Below are 15,809 nucleotides of genomic sequence, written 5' to 3'. Positions count from 1 at the left end.
ACTTTTGTTCCTGAGGACATGGGATAAGTCTTGCTATAAGTAGTCATGTGAATTTGGTATTCGTTCGATATTTTGATCCGTTGTATGTTGTCTTTCCTCTAGTGGTGTTATGTGAACGTCGACTACATAACACTTCACCATTACTTGGGCCTAGAGGAAGGCATTGGGAAGTAATAAGTAGATGATGGGTTGCTAGAGTGACAGAAGCTTAAACCCTAGTTTATGCGTTGCTTCGTAAGGGGCTGGTTTGGATCCACTAGTTTAATGCTATGGTTAGACTTTGTCTTAATTCTTCTTTCGTAGTTGTGGATGCTTGCGAGAGGGGTTGATCATAACTGGGATGTTTGTCCAAGTAAGGCACCACCCAAGCACCGGTCCACCCACATATCAAATTATCAATGTAGCGAACGCGAATCATATGAACATGATGAAAACTAGCTTGACAGAAATTCCTATGATTCCTCGGGAGCGCTTCACCTCATAGAAGAGTTTGTCCAGGCTTGTCCCTTGCTACAAAAGGGATTGGTCCATCTTGCTGCACCTTTTTTACTATTGTTACTTGTTACTCGCTACGAATTATCTTATCACACAACTATCTATTACCGATAATTTCAGTGTCTGCAGAGAATACCTTGCTGAAAACCACTTGTCAGTTCCTTCTACTCCTCGTTGGGTTCGACACTCTTACTTATCGAAAGGACTATGATAGATCCCCTACACTTGTGGGTCATCAATACTCTTTTCTGGTGTCGTTGGCAGGGAGTGAAGCGCCTTTGGTAAGTGGAATTTGGTAAGGAAACATTTATATAGTGTGCTGAAATTTATTGTCACTTGTCACTATGGAAACTAATCCTTTGAGGAGCTTGTTCGGGGTATCTTCACCTCGAACGGAAGCACAAGGAGTTGCTCCTCAACCTACTGCACCTACTGAAAATATGTATTATGAAATTCCTTCGAGTATGCTAGAGAAACTGTTGGCTAATCCTTTTAAAGGAGATGGAACATCACATCCCGACTTGCATCTAATCTATGTAGATGAAGTTTGTGGTTTATTTAAGCTTGCAGGTTTGCCCGAGGATGAGGTCAAGAAGAAGGTCTTTCCCTCATCTTTGAGGGATAAAGCATTGACATGGTATACGCTATGTGATGATACTCGATCATGGAACTACAACCGATTGAAATTGGAATTTCATCAAAAGATTTATCCTATGCATTTGGTACATCGTGATCGGAATTATATCTATAATTTTTGGCCTCGTGATAGAGAAAGTATCACTCAAGCTTGGGGGGGCTTAAGTCAGTGTTATATTCATTCCCCAACCATGAGCTCTCGAGAGAAATTATTTTTCAGAACTTTTATGCTCGGCTTTCTCATGATAATCGCACCATGCTTGACACTTCTTGTACCGGTTCTTTTATGAAGAGAGATATTGAATCCAAATGGAATTTATTGTAAATAATTAAACGCAACTCTGAAGATTGGGAGTTTGATGAAGGTAAGGAGTCAGGTATGAATCTTAAGTTCGATTGTGTTAAATCCTTTGTTGAAACAAATACTTTTTGTGATTTTAGCGCTAAACATGGACTTGATTCTGAGATAGTAGCTTCATTATGTGAATCATTTTTTGCTCATATTAATCTCCCTAAAGAGAAGTGGTTTAAATATCATCCTCCCATAGAAGTCAATGTAGTTAAACCCAATCCAGTTGAAGAGAAATTCATTGCTTGTAATGATCCTATTGTTCCTAGTGCCTACATTGAGAAACCACCTTTCCCTGTTAGAATAAAGGATCATGCTAAAGCTTCAACTGTGATACGTAGAGGCTATATTAGAACACCTACACCCCCTGAGAAAATTAGAGTTGAACCTAGCATTGCTATTATCAAAGACCTCCTGTCCGATGATGTTGATGGGCATGTTATTCACTTCCGTGAACATGCTGCTAGAATTGCTAAACCACATGCTAGAGACAAACATAAGCCAGTTGTTGGCACGCCTGTTGTTTCTGTTAAGATAGGAGATCGTTGTTATCATGGTTTATGTGACGTGGGTGCTAGTGCTAGTGCAATACCTCGATCTTTATATGATGAAATTAAAGATGAGATTGCACCTGTCGAGATGGAACCTATTGATGTTACTATTCAGCTTGCCAATAGAGATACTATCTGCCCTTTGGGAATTGTTAGAGATGTTGAAGTTTTGTGTGGTAAAACTAAGTATCCTACTAATTTTCTTGTTCTTGCTACCACACAAGATAGCTTTTGTCCCATCAGATTTGGTAGATCCTTCCTCAATACCGTCAATGCTCATATTGATTGTGAGAAGCAAACTGTCACTGTTGGCTTTGAAGGTGTGTCACACGAGTTCATTTTCTCTAAGTTTGGTAGACAACCTCATGAAAAAGAATTGTCTAGTAGGGATGAAATTATTGCCCTAGCTTCTATTGCTATGCCTCCTACTGATCCTTTAGAGCAATACTTGCTTGAGCATGAAAATGATATGCATACGAATTAAAGGAATGAGATAGATAGAGTCATCTTTGAACAACATCCTATCCTTAAGAATAATTTGCCTCTTGAACTACTTGGATATCCACCCCCACCAAAGGGTGATCATGTGCTTGAGCTTAAACAGTTACCTGATACTCTTAAGTATGCTTATCTTGATGAAAAAGAAATATATCCTGTTATTATTAGTGCTGGCCTTTCAGAGCATGAATAAAAGAAATTATTGAAAACTCTGAGGAACCACCGTGCTGATATTGGATATACTCTTGATGATCTTAAGGGCATTAGTCCCACTCTATGCCAGCATAAAATTAGAATTGATCCTGATTCCAAACCAGTTGCCGATCATCAACGAAGATTAAATCCTGAGATGAAAGAGGTAGTAAGAAAAGAAATACTAAAGCTCCTGGAAGCAGGTATTATCTATCATGTTGCTCATAGCGATTGGGTAAGTCCGGTGCATTGTGTCCCTAAGAAGGGAGGTATTACCGTTGTCCCTAATGATAAAGATGAATTGATCTCACAGAGAATTGTTACTGGCTATAGGATGGTAATTGATTTTAGGAAATTGAATAAAGCCACTAGGAAAGATCATTACCCTTTGCCTTTTATTAACCAAATGCTAGAAAGATTGTCCAAACACAAACACTTCTGCTTTCTAGATGGTTATTTTGGTTTCTCCCAAATACGAGTTGCAAAATCTGATCAGGAGAAAACCACTTTTACCTACCCTTTCAATACCTTTGCTTATAGACGTATGCCTTTTGGCTTATGTAATGCACCTGCTACCTTTCAAAGATGTATGATGGCTATATTCTTTGACTTTTGTGAAAATATTGTTGAGGTTTTCATGGATAATTTCTCCGTTTACGGGTCTTGTTTTGATGATTACCTGAGCAACCTTGATCGAGTATTGCGGAGATGTAAAGATACCAACCTTGTCTTGAATTGGGAGAAGTGCCACTTTATGGTTAATGAAGGCATCGTCTTAGGACATAAAATTTCTGAAAGAGGTATTGAAGTCGATAAGGCTAAAGTTGATGCGATCGAGAAAATGCCATGCCCTACAAACATTAAGGTATAAGAAGTTTCCTTGGTCATGCTGGTTTCTATAGAAGGTTCATTAAAGACTTCTCTAAGATTTCTAGGCCTCTTACCAGTCGCTTGCAAAAGGATATTCCATTTGTTTTTGATGATGATTGTGAAGAGGCATTTGAAATACTTAAGAAGGCCTTGATAACTGCACCTATTGTTCAACCACCTGATTGGAACCTACCTTTTAAAATTATGTGTGATGCTAGTGATTATGGTGTTGGTGTTGTTCTAGGACAAAGAGTTGATAAGAAATTGAATGTTATTCATTATGCTAGTAAAACTCTAGACAGTGCCCAAAGAAACTATTCTACTACTTAAAAGGAATTTTTAGCAGTCATGTTTGCATGTGAAAAGTTCAGATCTTACATTGTTGATTCCAAGGTTACTATTCACAGTGATCATGGTGCTATTAAGTATCTCATGGAAAAGAAAGATGTTAAACCTAGACTTATCAGATGGGTTCTCTTACTACAAGAATTTGATTTGCATGTTGTTGATAGGAAGGGTGCTGAGAACCCCGTAGCAGATAACTTGTCTAGGTTGGAGAATGTTCTTGATGACCCACAACCTATTGATGATAGCTTTCCTGATGAGCAACTGAATGTCATCAATGCTTCACGTAGTACACCGTGGTATGCTGATTATGCAAATTATATTGTTGCTAAAATATATACCCCCTAGTTTCACATACCAACAAAAGAAGAAATTCTTCTTTGATTTGAGACATTACTTTTGGAATGATCCTCACCTTTATAAAGAAGGAGTAGATGTGTTATTAGGCGTTGTGTATCTGAGCATGAATAGGGACAGATCCCACATAAGTTTCACTCCGAGGCTTACGGAGGACACCATGCGGGAGATAGAACTGCACACAAGGTATTGCAATCCAGTTTCTATTGGCCTACTCTCTTCAAGGATGCACGTAAGTTTGTCTTGTCTTGTGATGAATGTCAAAGAATAGGTAATATCAGTAAACGTTAGGAAATGCCTATGAACTATTCACTTGTCATTGAACCATTTGATGTTTGGGGTTTTGATTATATGGGACCTTTTCCAAAGTATAACGGGTATACTCATATTCTAGTTGTTGTTGATTACGTTACTAAGTGGGTAGAAGCTATCCGAACTAGTAGTGCTGATCATAACACCTCCATTAGGATGCTTAAAGAAGTTATTTTCCCTAGATTTGGAGTCCCCAGATATTTGATGACTGATGGTGGTTCACATTTTATTCATGGTGCTTTCCGTAAAACGCTTGCTAAGTATGATGTCAACCATAGAATTGCATGTCCTTATCATCCTCAATCCAGTGGTCAAGTAGAGCTAAGTAATAGAGAAATTAAACTAATTCTGAAAAAGACTGCTAATAGGTGTAGAAAGAATTGGTCTAAGAAGCTTGATGATGCACTATGGGCTTATAGAACTGCATATAATAATCCCATGGGCATGTCTCTGGACAAAATGGTTTACGATAAAGCATGTCATTTACCTCTTGAGCTAGAGCATAAGGCTTATTGGGCAATGAAAGAGCTCAACTTTGATTTCAAACTTGCTGGTGAGAAGAGGTTATTTGATATTAGCTCACTTGATGAATGGAGAACTCAGGCATATGAAAATGCCAAGTTGTTTAAATAAAAATTTAAGAGGTGGCATGATAAAAGGATACAAAAACGTGAGTTCAATGTAGGTGATTATGTCTTGCTATACAATTCTCGTTTAAGAATTTTTGCAGGCAAGCTTCTCTCTAAATGGGAAGGTCCTTACGTTGTCGAAGAAGTGTATTGTTCCGGTGCCATCAAAATCAATAACATGGAAGGGAATTTTCCGAGAGTTGTAAATGGGCAAAGAATCGAGCAATATATCTCAGGTACTCCCATAAATGTTGAAAGCAATATTACTAATACCATAACTCCGGAGGAGTACATAAGGGATATTTATCAGCCTGTTTGAGACTCCAAAAACGAAGTGGTATGTGATTCGGTAAGTAAACTGACTCCAAAACTTTTCCAGTAGCAATTTTTCTCCGTTTTGGAAATTTTAGAAAAATAGAAAAATTTAAAGTAGTCCGGAAAGCGCACGAGGAGGCGACAAGCCTTCCAGGAGCGGGCTACCCCCCTGGCCGTGCCTGGGTGTTGTGAGCACCTCGTGTGCCTCCCGGACTCCGTTTTCTGGTGGAATACTCCTTTTGGTCGGGAAAATTCATTATATATTCTCCCGAAAGGTCTGACCCTCGTATCACGCAAATATCCTCTGTTTTCGTTTCGATCCTGCTTCAGCAGCAGATTTAGGGCAAGATGTCTTCTCAATATTCAAAGGGGTAGAGCTATGTGGCTGATAACCTTGCTAACCCCAAGGTATATGAGGACTTGGATCATTATGGTTGGACCACTGATGAGGAAGAAGATTATGATCCCAAGAGGAAGGAAGGAACAAGTTCCGACGAAGAGGAGGCTCCTCTACCCCAATCTGGAAACACACATGTGGAGTTCAAGAAGTCGAGCCTCCCTGACTCAAGGAAGAAGCCTAAGATTTTGTTTACCCCTTCTCGTCTTTAGCAGGAGAGTAAGCAAGAATTATACCAGACGGTGTTGAGGCTTGAAGAGGAAATTAACATTCTGAAGGAGCAGAATTTTGTGCTCAAGAGGAAGTTAAGCAAGTTCAAGAACTCTACAACAACTCCACCACCATCACCTTCGAAGGAAGACAATTAAGCACGGGTATGGGCACTCCCCTTGGCTTGTGCCAAGCTTGGGAGGGTTGCCCCGGTATTGTATCACCATCACATCTTTTGTCTTTACCTTTTTCTCAGTTCAATCCTTTTTGGTTTTATCTTTTTCTAGTAGAATAAAGTTCTTAGTATGATCTAGGCTTCAGTTTTGCTTTGTGTTACCCCCAATGTATTCGAGTTCGTGAGTCATATAATAAAGAGTGTTTTAGTTAAGGGCCTTGCCTCATGCCATGATCTAAAGAAAAGAATAATAAAAGAACAAAAGCATGAAAGATCATGTAATGATCTTATGGGAAGTAATGGCTTCACATATAAAAAGAATGTTGATTGAAACTTGTTGTGGGTGGACAAACGTAGACCTTGGTCATTGTTGCGATTAATAGGAAGTAATAAAGAAAGACAGGTTCACATATATATATATATATATATATATATCATCTTTGACACCGTCTATGATTCTGAACACTCATTAAACTATTACATGCTTAGAAGTAGATGTTGGACAAGGAAGACAACATAATGAATTATGTTTGCTTGGTTCCGAACAATGTTATATGACTAGAGATCCCTTAGCATATGACGATTGCTTCCACCTCATATCAGCCAAAACTTCCGCACTAAGTAGAGATACTACTTGTGCATCCATAAACCTTCAACCCAGTTTTGCCATGAGAGTCCACCATACCTACCTATGGATTGAATAAGATCCCTTAAGTAAGTTGTCATCAGTGCAAGAAATAAAAATTGCTCCCTAAATATGTATGATCTATTAGTGTGTGGGAAATAAGCTTTGTACAAACCTATGATGAGGAAGACATAAAAGCGGCAGACTACATAATAAAGTTCTTTATCACAGGAGGCAATATAAAGCGACGTTCCTCCACACTGAGAGATTACACATACAAATCTCAAAAGCGCATGACAACCTCCGCTTCCCTCTGCGAAGGGCCTATCTTGTACCTTTACTTTTTATCTTTTAAAGAGTCATGGTGATCGACACCAATTCCTTATTTCGCCATTATCTTGGCTAACGTCATGTGCTAAGGAAAGATATTTATTCTTATGTCAACTTGGAAGTAAGTACTCATGAATTATTATTGTTGACATTACCCTTGAGGTAAGTAGTTGGGAGGCGAAACTATAAGCCCCTATCTTTCTCTGTGTCCAACTGAAACTTTGATCTCATGAGTACCACGTGAGTTTTAGCAATTGTAGAAGATGAAAGGATGATTTAGTATGTGGATTTTCTTTACAAGATCTTATTTGACTCTGTCCTAGGTTATGATAAAATGAAATTGCTTCAATGGCTAAAGACTATTGGTTGTTAATTCTCAATAAGGTTCTTGATTTACTTTGTGAAGGAATTGTCACTTTAGCATAAGAGATTATATGACGATATTGTTCCTAAATATGATCATGATGCCTGCATGTCTGTATTTTGTTTTATCGACACCTTTATCTCTAAACATGTGGGCATATTTATTGATCTCTGCTTCCGCTTGAGGACAACCGAGGTCTAAGCTTGGGGGCCCTCACCGGCCGTCCCCAACTCCGGTGAGTACCTCCGATACCCCTATTTTATGTTTTTTCTATTAAATTAGATAGTTATTTTTTCTGTTAAATTAGATAGTTAGTTTATTAGGTAGAATAAAGTAGATAGAAAAGAAAAAATAGATAGAAAATAAAAAACTTAGAAGGAAAAAAACTAGAAGAAAAAAGAAGAAGAAGAAGAAGAAGAAGAAGAAGAATAAGAATAAGAAGAAGAAGAAGAAGAAGAAGAAGGAGAAGAAGAAGAAGAAAGAGGAGAGGAGGAGAAAGAGAAAAGAAAGAAGAAAATGAAGAAGAAGAAGAAGAAGAAGAAAAAGAAGAAAGGGTAGAGGAGGAGAAAGAGAAAAGAAAGAAGAAAAAGAAGAAGAGGAGGAGGAGGAGAAAGAAGAAGAAGAAGAAGAAGAAGAAGAAGAAGAAGAAGAAGAAGAAGAAGAAGATCAAGAATAAGAAGAAGAAGAAGAAGAAGAGAGAGATGAGAAGAAGAAAGAAGAGGAAAAAGGGACCCCGACACCCCGGCACTTACCCTCGACCCCCGACCCCTGACGACCGACGCCATTGACCCTCGAATCTCGACCCCCGACGCCATTGACCATCGACGCAAGACCCTCGACCCCCGACCCCTGACGCCCGACGCCACTGACCCTCGACCCCCGACACCTATTCGACCTCTTGTTGACCGAAAAGACCCCAACCCCCCACGCTAGTGACCCTCGACCCCCGACGACACTGACCCCGAACCACCGACGCAACTAACCCCCGACCCCCACGCCACGTACACCCGACACCACCGACCCTCGACGCCACTAAGCCCCGACCACCTACACCTCTTCTGCCTACTGTGGAACGAGAAGGTGCTTTTCGGCCTTCTAGAGGCCAACGGGGTCATAGTTTTGTAAATTACGAGTTAGGCTGTGGCCGACGAGCCTCAGGTCGATGAGCCTTCGACCCACGAGACTCGTGTCCCAGAGGCTTTGTTCCAGGTGACTACGGAGAAAAGTAGGGATGAGGGTACGTCCCTAGAGACCCAGTGGGATATCTGAGTCGATCTGGGTCAGCCTGAGCGAAGTGGCCATGCTGATAGCGACGAGGAGCTGGGTGAGGGGGCTACCGTCTACGAGCGTGGTAGTTCGAGTCTCCCGCTCGTGTCGGCGACCCGCGAGCAGAGGTGGTCGATTAAGCCAAATGGGGACAAGTAAGTTAATTTACTCTTATTTAACCTTTTGCCTTCATGTTTTCTCAAATATGTAATGTTTTGGCTTTAATTTGTCTTACTGCAGGGGTTGAATTGTTGCCAAGGGTGTCCGCAAGCCCAACAGCATCGTTGGTGTGCTTTTCCGTCAAAACTTCTCGGGGTTTGTTACGTTGCCCGGTCGGAAGCTCGAGGTAAGAATGACCTGGGAGCACTACTTGGGTGCCCCGGCCCCGCCGGAGGTGGAGATCCACGGTGTTTTCTGCCACACGAGGGCCGACATGGTGATCCGATAGTTCTGGGTAATTTCTCCTTTACACAATTATAAATCAACCATAGCTAGTTATTGTACTAATCGGTGTTGTCTTGTTTGCAAACCTACTACAGGTGTGAGGAGGGATACGAGGAGGACGCAGCAAAGGTTATCGAAACCGAATGTCGCGGCCTACTTCAAAACTTTCGGCACGAGGCTCGGGTGCAGGCTGTTCGAGACTAGTATGCCTTGCGGTGTATTAGGAACGACAAGGTGAAGTGCCGCGATTCTAAGATGGAGAAGGAGCATTACATGAAGGTAATTACATATTACTTAGGCTTTGTAGTTAGTTTCCTTGATTTGGTTCTTACACGCTCAAATTTCTCTTTATTAACTTAGGTGCCCCCGAGATGGTGTGTGGATAAGATGGATTGTTGGGAGGCCTTGGTGGATCAGTGGTGCTCCGAAACGTCGGAGGCCAGCAACAACAACGCCAAGGAGAGGCGTGGCAAAATGGTTGGCGTGCCACACCATAAAGGGAGCGTCAACTTAATCCAATTTGGCGAGAACTGGGTATGTGGTTTGCTTCATGCCTCATGCAATTCATTCTTAATGCTATCTTGAGCCCTTTACTAATACAATTTTCCTCTCTCTCTCTTTTAGGCGCGTCACAATAAGACGGAGCTGCCACAGATGTACGACCTCTATGTGATGGCCCATACTGCCTCGTACAAGAAGGTCAATGCATTCTTTGAGTCTGACCTCGAGCATCCAGAAAACTTCACCAACATCTCCTCCCACCACAAGATCATGAAGTATAGAGATCACGGGAAGGCGAGGAAAGGGGAGGACTTTAACCCGAGCGAGGGGCCTATTGATCCACAGCTGGTGATGATAGCTGGCAATGGGAGGCCCCATGGCTCGATCACCATTGGAGGCAGCCTTATACGTTGTCCTAGCACTCTTCGTCAGATAAAGGCATGCCAAACGAGCTCCTGTCTTGAGATGACACCTCGTCCACGGCCAGTCGAGCTCGCCATCGAGGTTAGTTTAATGGACTCAACTATCTTTCCGCATTATGTTGTGCGTGGGAACCAATATGATCACAATGCTAACAATGAGTTGTGTTGCAGGCTTCTATTCTGAAAAAGAGAGAAGCAATGCACGCGCTTTTTGCGGAGAAGGATAAGGAGATGAAGGAGATGGAGGAGAGGACGACTGCATTGGTGGAGGCGGAGAGGGCACCGAATGATGCGTCTAACAGTGCCATATACGAGCTCTTCGTGGTAAGTTTCTTCTTCATATTATCCAAAATCTTGCATTTTAATGTCCGTTTCATTAATAACTAAAAAGTTTGACTTGTCGAAACTAAATTTACAGTCTATGTGCGAGAAGACCGGCTAAGTCCCTCCGGCGATGCAAGTCATTAATATGGCGGGGACGGTGAGTTTCATTTCAATGCATTGATCTTAAGAGTGTCATCATGCTAACGACACATTGCAAACGATGTTTGGTGCAGAATATCTCCCGAAATGCATCGCACGACCCTTCTACAATGGAACCTTCTCCAGGGCAGCCTTCTCCAGGTGAAACAAGCCAGAGCCACCGTGCTTCACCGCCATGATGACGATAATGGTATGTTATTTCTAATGTTTTTCTTAACAACTGCATAATGGTCCAATATGGTTTATTAAGCATACTTAGCTCCAAAATGACATATTTAACCCAAGTTAGCTCAAAAACGACATATAGTTAGCTTGGCTTCCACTTAAATGACATAAGTAGCCAATTTAGCTCCAAAAAGACATACTTAGCTAACAATTAGCTATTAAATAGCCTAAAATTAGCTTAGCTAGCTCCAAAATACCTTAATAATCATAGTTCGCTCCAAATGGACATATTTTACCCAAGTTAGCTCTAGAATGGCCTATACTTAGCTTGGCTTCCACCTAAATGACATAATTAGCTTAGTTAGCTCCAAAATGGCCTATTTAATAAAAATGACCTATACTTAGCTATTTATCCTCCATAATGACATAATTAGCTCCAAAAAGGCATAATTAGCTAATTTAGCTCGAAGAAGAGGACAAGAGGAGAAGAAAGAGGAAAAATGAAAAGAAGGAAGAAGTAGAAGAAGAGAAGAAGAAGAGAAGAAGAAGGAGAAGGAGAAGGAGGAAGAAGGAGAAGAAGGAGAAGGAGGAGGAGAGAAGCTCCTTCTCCTTCTTCTCCTCCTTCTTCTCCTTCTTCTTCTCCTTCTTCTTTTCCTCTTCTTCTCCTCTTCCTTCTCCTTCTCCTTCTCCTTCTCCTTCTCCTCCTCCTCCTCCTCCTTCTTCTTATTTCTCTTCTCCTTCTTATTCTCTTCTTGCTTCTTCTCTTTATTCTTCTACGTAGCTTAGACTCATCCAACAAAGACATACTTAGCTAATTAACCTCCAAAATGACATAATTAGCTTAGTTAGGTAAAAACATCATAAAAACCTTGGTTAGCTCATTAAAATGACTAATTTAGCTCCAAAATGAAATAATAATCTCAAAATGGCATAAGGACCTTGGTTAGCTCATGAATATTATATTGTTGGGGAACGTCGCATGGGAAACAAAAAATTTCCTACGCGCACGAAGACCTATCATGGTGATGTCCATCTACGAGAGGGGATTTCCGATCTACGTACCCTTGTAGATCGCACAGAAGAAGCGTTAAGAAACGCGGTTGATGTAGTGGAACGTCCTCACGTCCCTCGATCTTCCCCGCGAACTGTCCCACGAACCGTCCCGCGATCCGTCCCACGATCCGCTCCGATCTAGTGCCGAACGGACGGCACCTCCGCGTTCAGCACACGTACACCTCGACGATGATCTCGGCCTTCTTGATCCAGCAAGAGAGACGGAGAGTTAGATGAGTTCTCCGGCAGCGTGACGGCGCTCCGGAGGTTGGTGGTGATCTAATCTCAGCAGGGCTCCGCCCGAGCTCCGGAGAAACGCGATCTAGAGGAAAAACCGTGGAGGTATGTGGTCGGGCTGCCATGGCAAAAGTTGTCTCAAATCAGCCCTAATAGCTCCATATATATAGGAGGAGGGGAGGGGAGGCTTGCCTAGAGGCTCAAGGATCCCCAAGGGCTGCGCCACCAAGGGGAGGAGGAGTCCTCCTCCAATCCTAGTCCAACTAGGATTGGAAGGTGGAGTCCTTCTCTTCTTTCCCACCTTTCCTTTTTTTTCTTTCTCTTCTTTTGGTTTTTCTTTCTCTCTTGTGCAAGACAGCCTTGGGATGACCCCACCTACTTGGTGCGCCACCCCCAAGGTCCTTGGGCCCTCCCGGGTGGGTGGTGCCCTCTCCCGGTGAAGATCCGGAACCCATTCGTCATTCCCGGTACATTACCGGTAATGCCCGAAAACCTTCCGGTAACCAAATGAAGTCATCCTATATATCAATCTTCGTTTCTGGACCATTCCGGAAACCCTCGTGACGTTCGTGATCTCATCCGGGACTCCGAACAACATTCGGTAACCAACCATATAACTCAAATACGCATAAAACAACGTCAAACCTTAAGTTTGCAGACCCTGCGGGTTCGAGAACTATGTAGACATGACCCGAGTGACTCCTCGGTCAATATTCAATAGCGGGACCTGGATGCCCATATTGGATCCTACATATTCTATGAAGATCTTATCGTATGAACCTCAGTGCCAAGGATTCATCTAATCCTGTATGTCATTCCCTTTGTCCTTCGGTATGTTACTTGCCCGAGATTTGATCGTCGGTATCCGCATACCTATTTCAATCTCGTTTACCGGCAAGTCTATTTACTCGTTTCCGTAATACAAGATCCCGTGACATACACTAAGTCGCATTGCTTGCAAGGCTTGTGTGTGATGTTGTATTACCGAGTGGGCCCCGAGATACCTCTCCGTCACATGGAGTGACAACTCCCAGACTTGATCCATACTAACTCAACGGACACCTTCGGAGATACCTGTAGAGCATCTTTATAGTCACCCAGTTAAGTTGCTACGTTTGATACACACAAAGCATTCCTCCGGTGTCAGTGAGTTATATGATCTCATGGTCATAGCAACAAATACCTGACACGCAGAAAACAGTAGCAACAAAATGACATGATCAACATGATACGTCTATTAGTTTGGGTCTAGTCCATCACATGATTCTCCTAATGATGTGATCCCGTTATCAAGTGATAACACTTGCCTATGGTCAGGAAACCTTGACCATATTTGATCAATGAGCTAGTCAACTAGAGGCTTACTAGGGACAGTGTTTTGTCTATGTATCCACACAAGTATTGTATTTCCAATCAATACAATTGTAGCATGGATAATAAACGATTATCATGAACAAAGAAATATAATAATAACTAATTTATTATTGCCTCTAGGGCATATTTCCAACAGTCTCCCACTTGCACTAGAGTCAATAAGCTAGTTCACATCACCATGTGATTCTAACGAATCTAACACCCATATAGTTCTGGGGTCTGATCACGTCTTGCTCGTGAGAGAGGTTTTAGTCAACGGTTCTGAAACTTTCAGATCCGAGTGTTCTTTACAAATCTTTATGTCATCTTATACATGCTGCTACTATGTGCTATTCGGAAATACTCCAAATATCTACTCTACTATATGAATCCGTTTCACTACTCATAGTTATTCGGATTGGTGTCAAAGCTTGCATCGACGTAAGCCTTTACGACGAACTCTTTAACCACCTCCATAATCGAGAAAAATTCCTTAGTCCATCAGTTACTAAGGATAAATTTTGACCGCTGCTAGTGATTCAATCATGGATCACTCTCTGTACCTCTCAACAGACTTTGAGTCAAGGCACACATCAGGTGCGGTACTCAGCATGGCATACTTCAGATTCTACAGCCAAGGCATAGAAGACGACCTTCGTCTATTCTCTTTATTCTGCCGGGGTCAGGTTTTGAGTCTTACTCAAATTCACACCTTACAACGCAACCAAGAACTCCTTCTTTGTTGATCTATTTTGAACTCCTTCAAAAACTTGTCAAGGCATGCATCTTGTTGAAACTTCTATTAAGCGATTTCGATCTATCTCCATAGATCTTTGATGCTCAACGTTCAAGCAGCGCAATCCAGGTATTCCTTTGAAAAACTCCTTTCAAACAACCTTGTATGCTTTACAGAAATTCTACATTACTTCTGATCCACAATATGTCAACCACATATACTTATCAGAAATTCTATAGTGCTCCCACTCACTTCTTTGGAAATACAAGTTTCTCATAAACCTTGTACAAACCCAAAATCTTTGATCATCTCATCAAAGTGTATATTCCAACTCCGAGATGCTTGCACCAGTCCATTGAAGGATCGCTGGAGCTTGCATACTTGCTAGTATCTTTAGGATCGACAAAACCTCCTGGTTGTATCACATACAATGTTTGCTCAAGGAAACCGTCGAGGAAACAATGTTTTGACATCCTATGGGCAATATTTCATAAATAATGCAGCAACTACTAACTTAATTCTAACAGACTTTTAGCATCACTACGAGTGAGAAAGTCTCATCATAGTCAACTACTTGATCTTGTCGGAAACATCTTTGCGACAAGTCGAGCTTTTCTTAATAGTGACTTATCACCATCATCGTTTGTCTTCCTTTTAAAGATCCATCTTTACTCAATAGTCCTATGACCATCAAGTAGTTCTTCCAAAGTCTACACTTTGTGTTCATACATGGATCCTCTCTCGGATTTCATGGCCTCCAGCCATTTGTCAGAATCCGGGCCCACCATTGCTTTCTCCATAACTCGTAGGTTCACTGTTGCTCAACAACATGACCTCCAAGACAGGGTTACCGTACCACTCTGTAGTAGTACGTGACCTTGTCAACCGACGAGGTTTGTAGTAACTTGATCCGATGCTCGATGATCACCATCATCTGCTTTCACTTCAATTGGTGTAGGCGCCACAGGAACAACTTCCTGCGCCCTGCTACACACTGGTTGAAGTGATGGTTCAATAACCTCATCAAGTTCTACTACCCTCCCACTCAATCCTTTCAAGAGAAACCTTTCCTCGAGAAAGGATCCGTTTCTAGAAACAAACACTTTGCTTTCGGATCTGAGATAGGAGATGTACCCAACTGTTTTGGATATCCTATGAACATGCATTTATCTGCTTTGGGTTTGAGCTTATCAGACTGAAACTTTTTCACATAAGTGTCGAAGCCCCAAACTTTCAAGAAACGACAGTTCAGATTTCTCTAAACCTCAGTCTATACTGTGTCATCTCAACGGAAATACGCGGTGCCCTATTTAAAGTGAATGCGGTTGTCTCTAATGCATAACCCATAAACGATAGTGGTAATTCGATAAGAGACATCATAGCATGCACCATACCAAATAGTGCGTGGCTATGACGTTCAGACACATCATCACACTATGATGTTCCAGGTGGCATGAACTGCGAAACAATTTCCACATTGTCTTAACTGCGTACCAAAA

Source organism: Hordeum vulgare, chromosome 6H (assembly GCF_904849725.1).
Source record: "Hordeum vulgare subsp. vulgare chromosome 6H, MorexV3_pseudomolecules_assembly, whole genome shotgun sequence".
Taxonomy (NCBI): Eukaryota; Viridiplantae; Streptophyta; class Magnoliopsida; order Poales; family Poaceae; genus Hordeum; species Hordeum vulgare.
Note: the sequence above shows the minus strand (reverse complement) of the source record.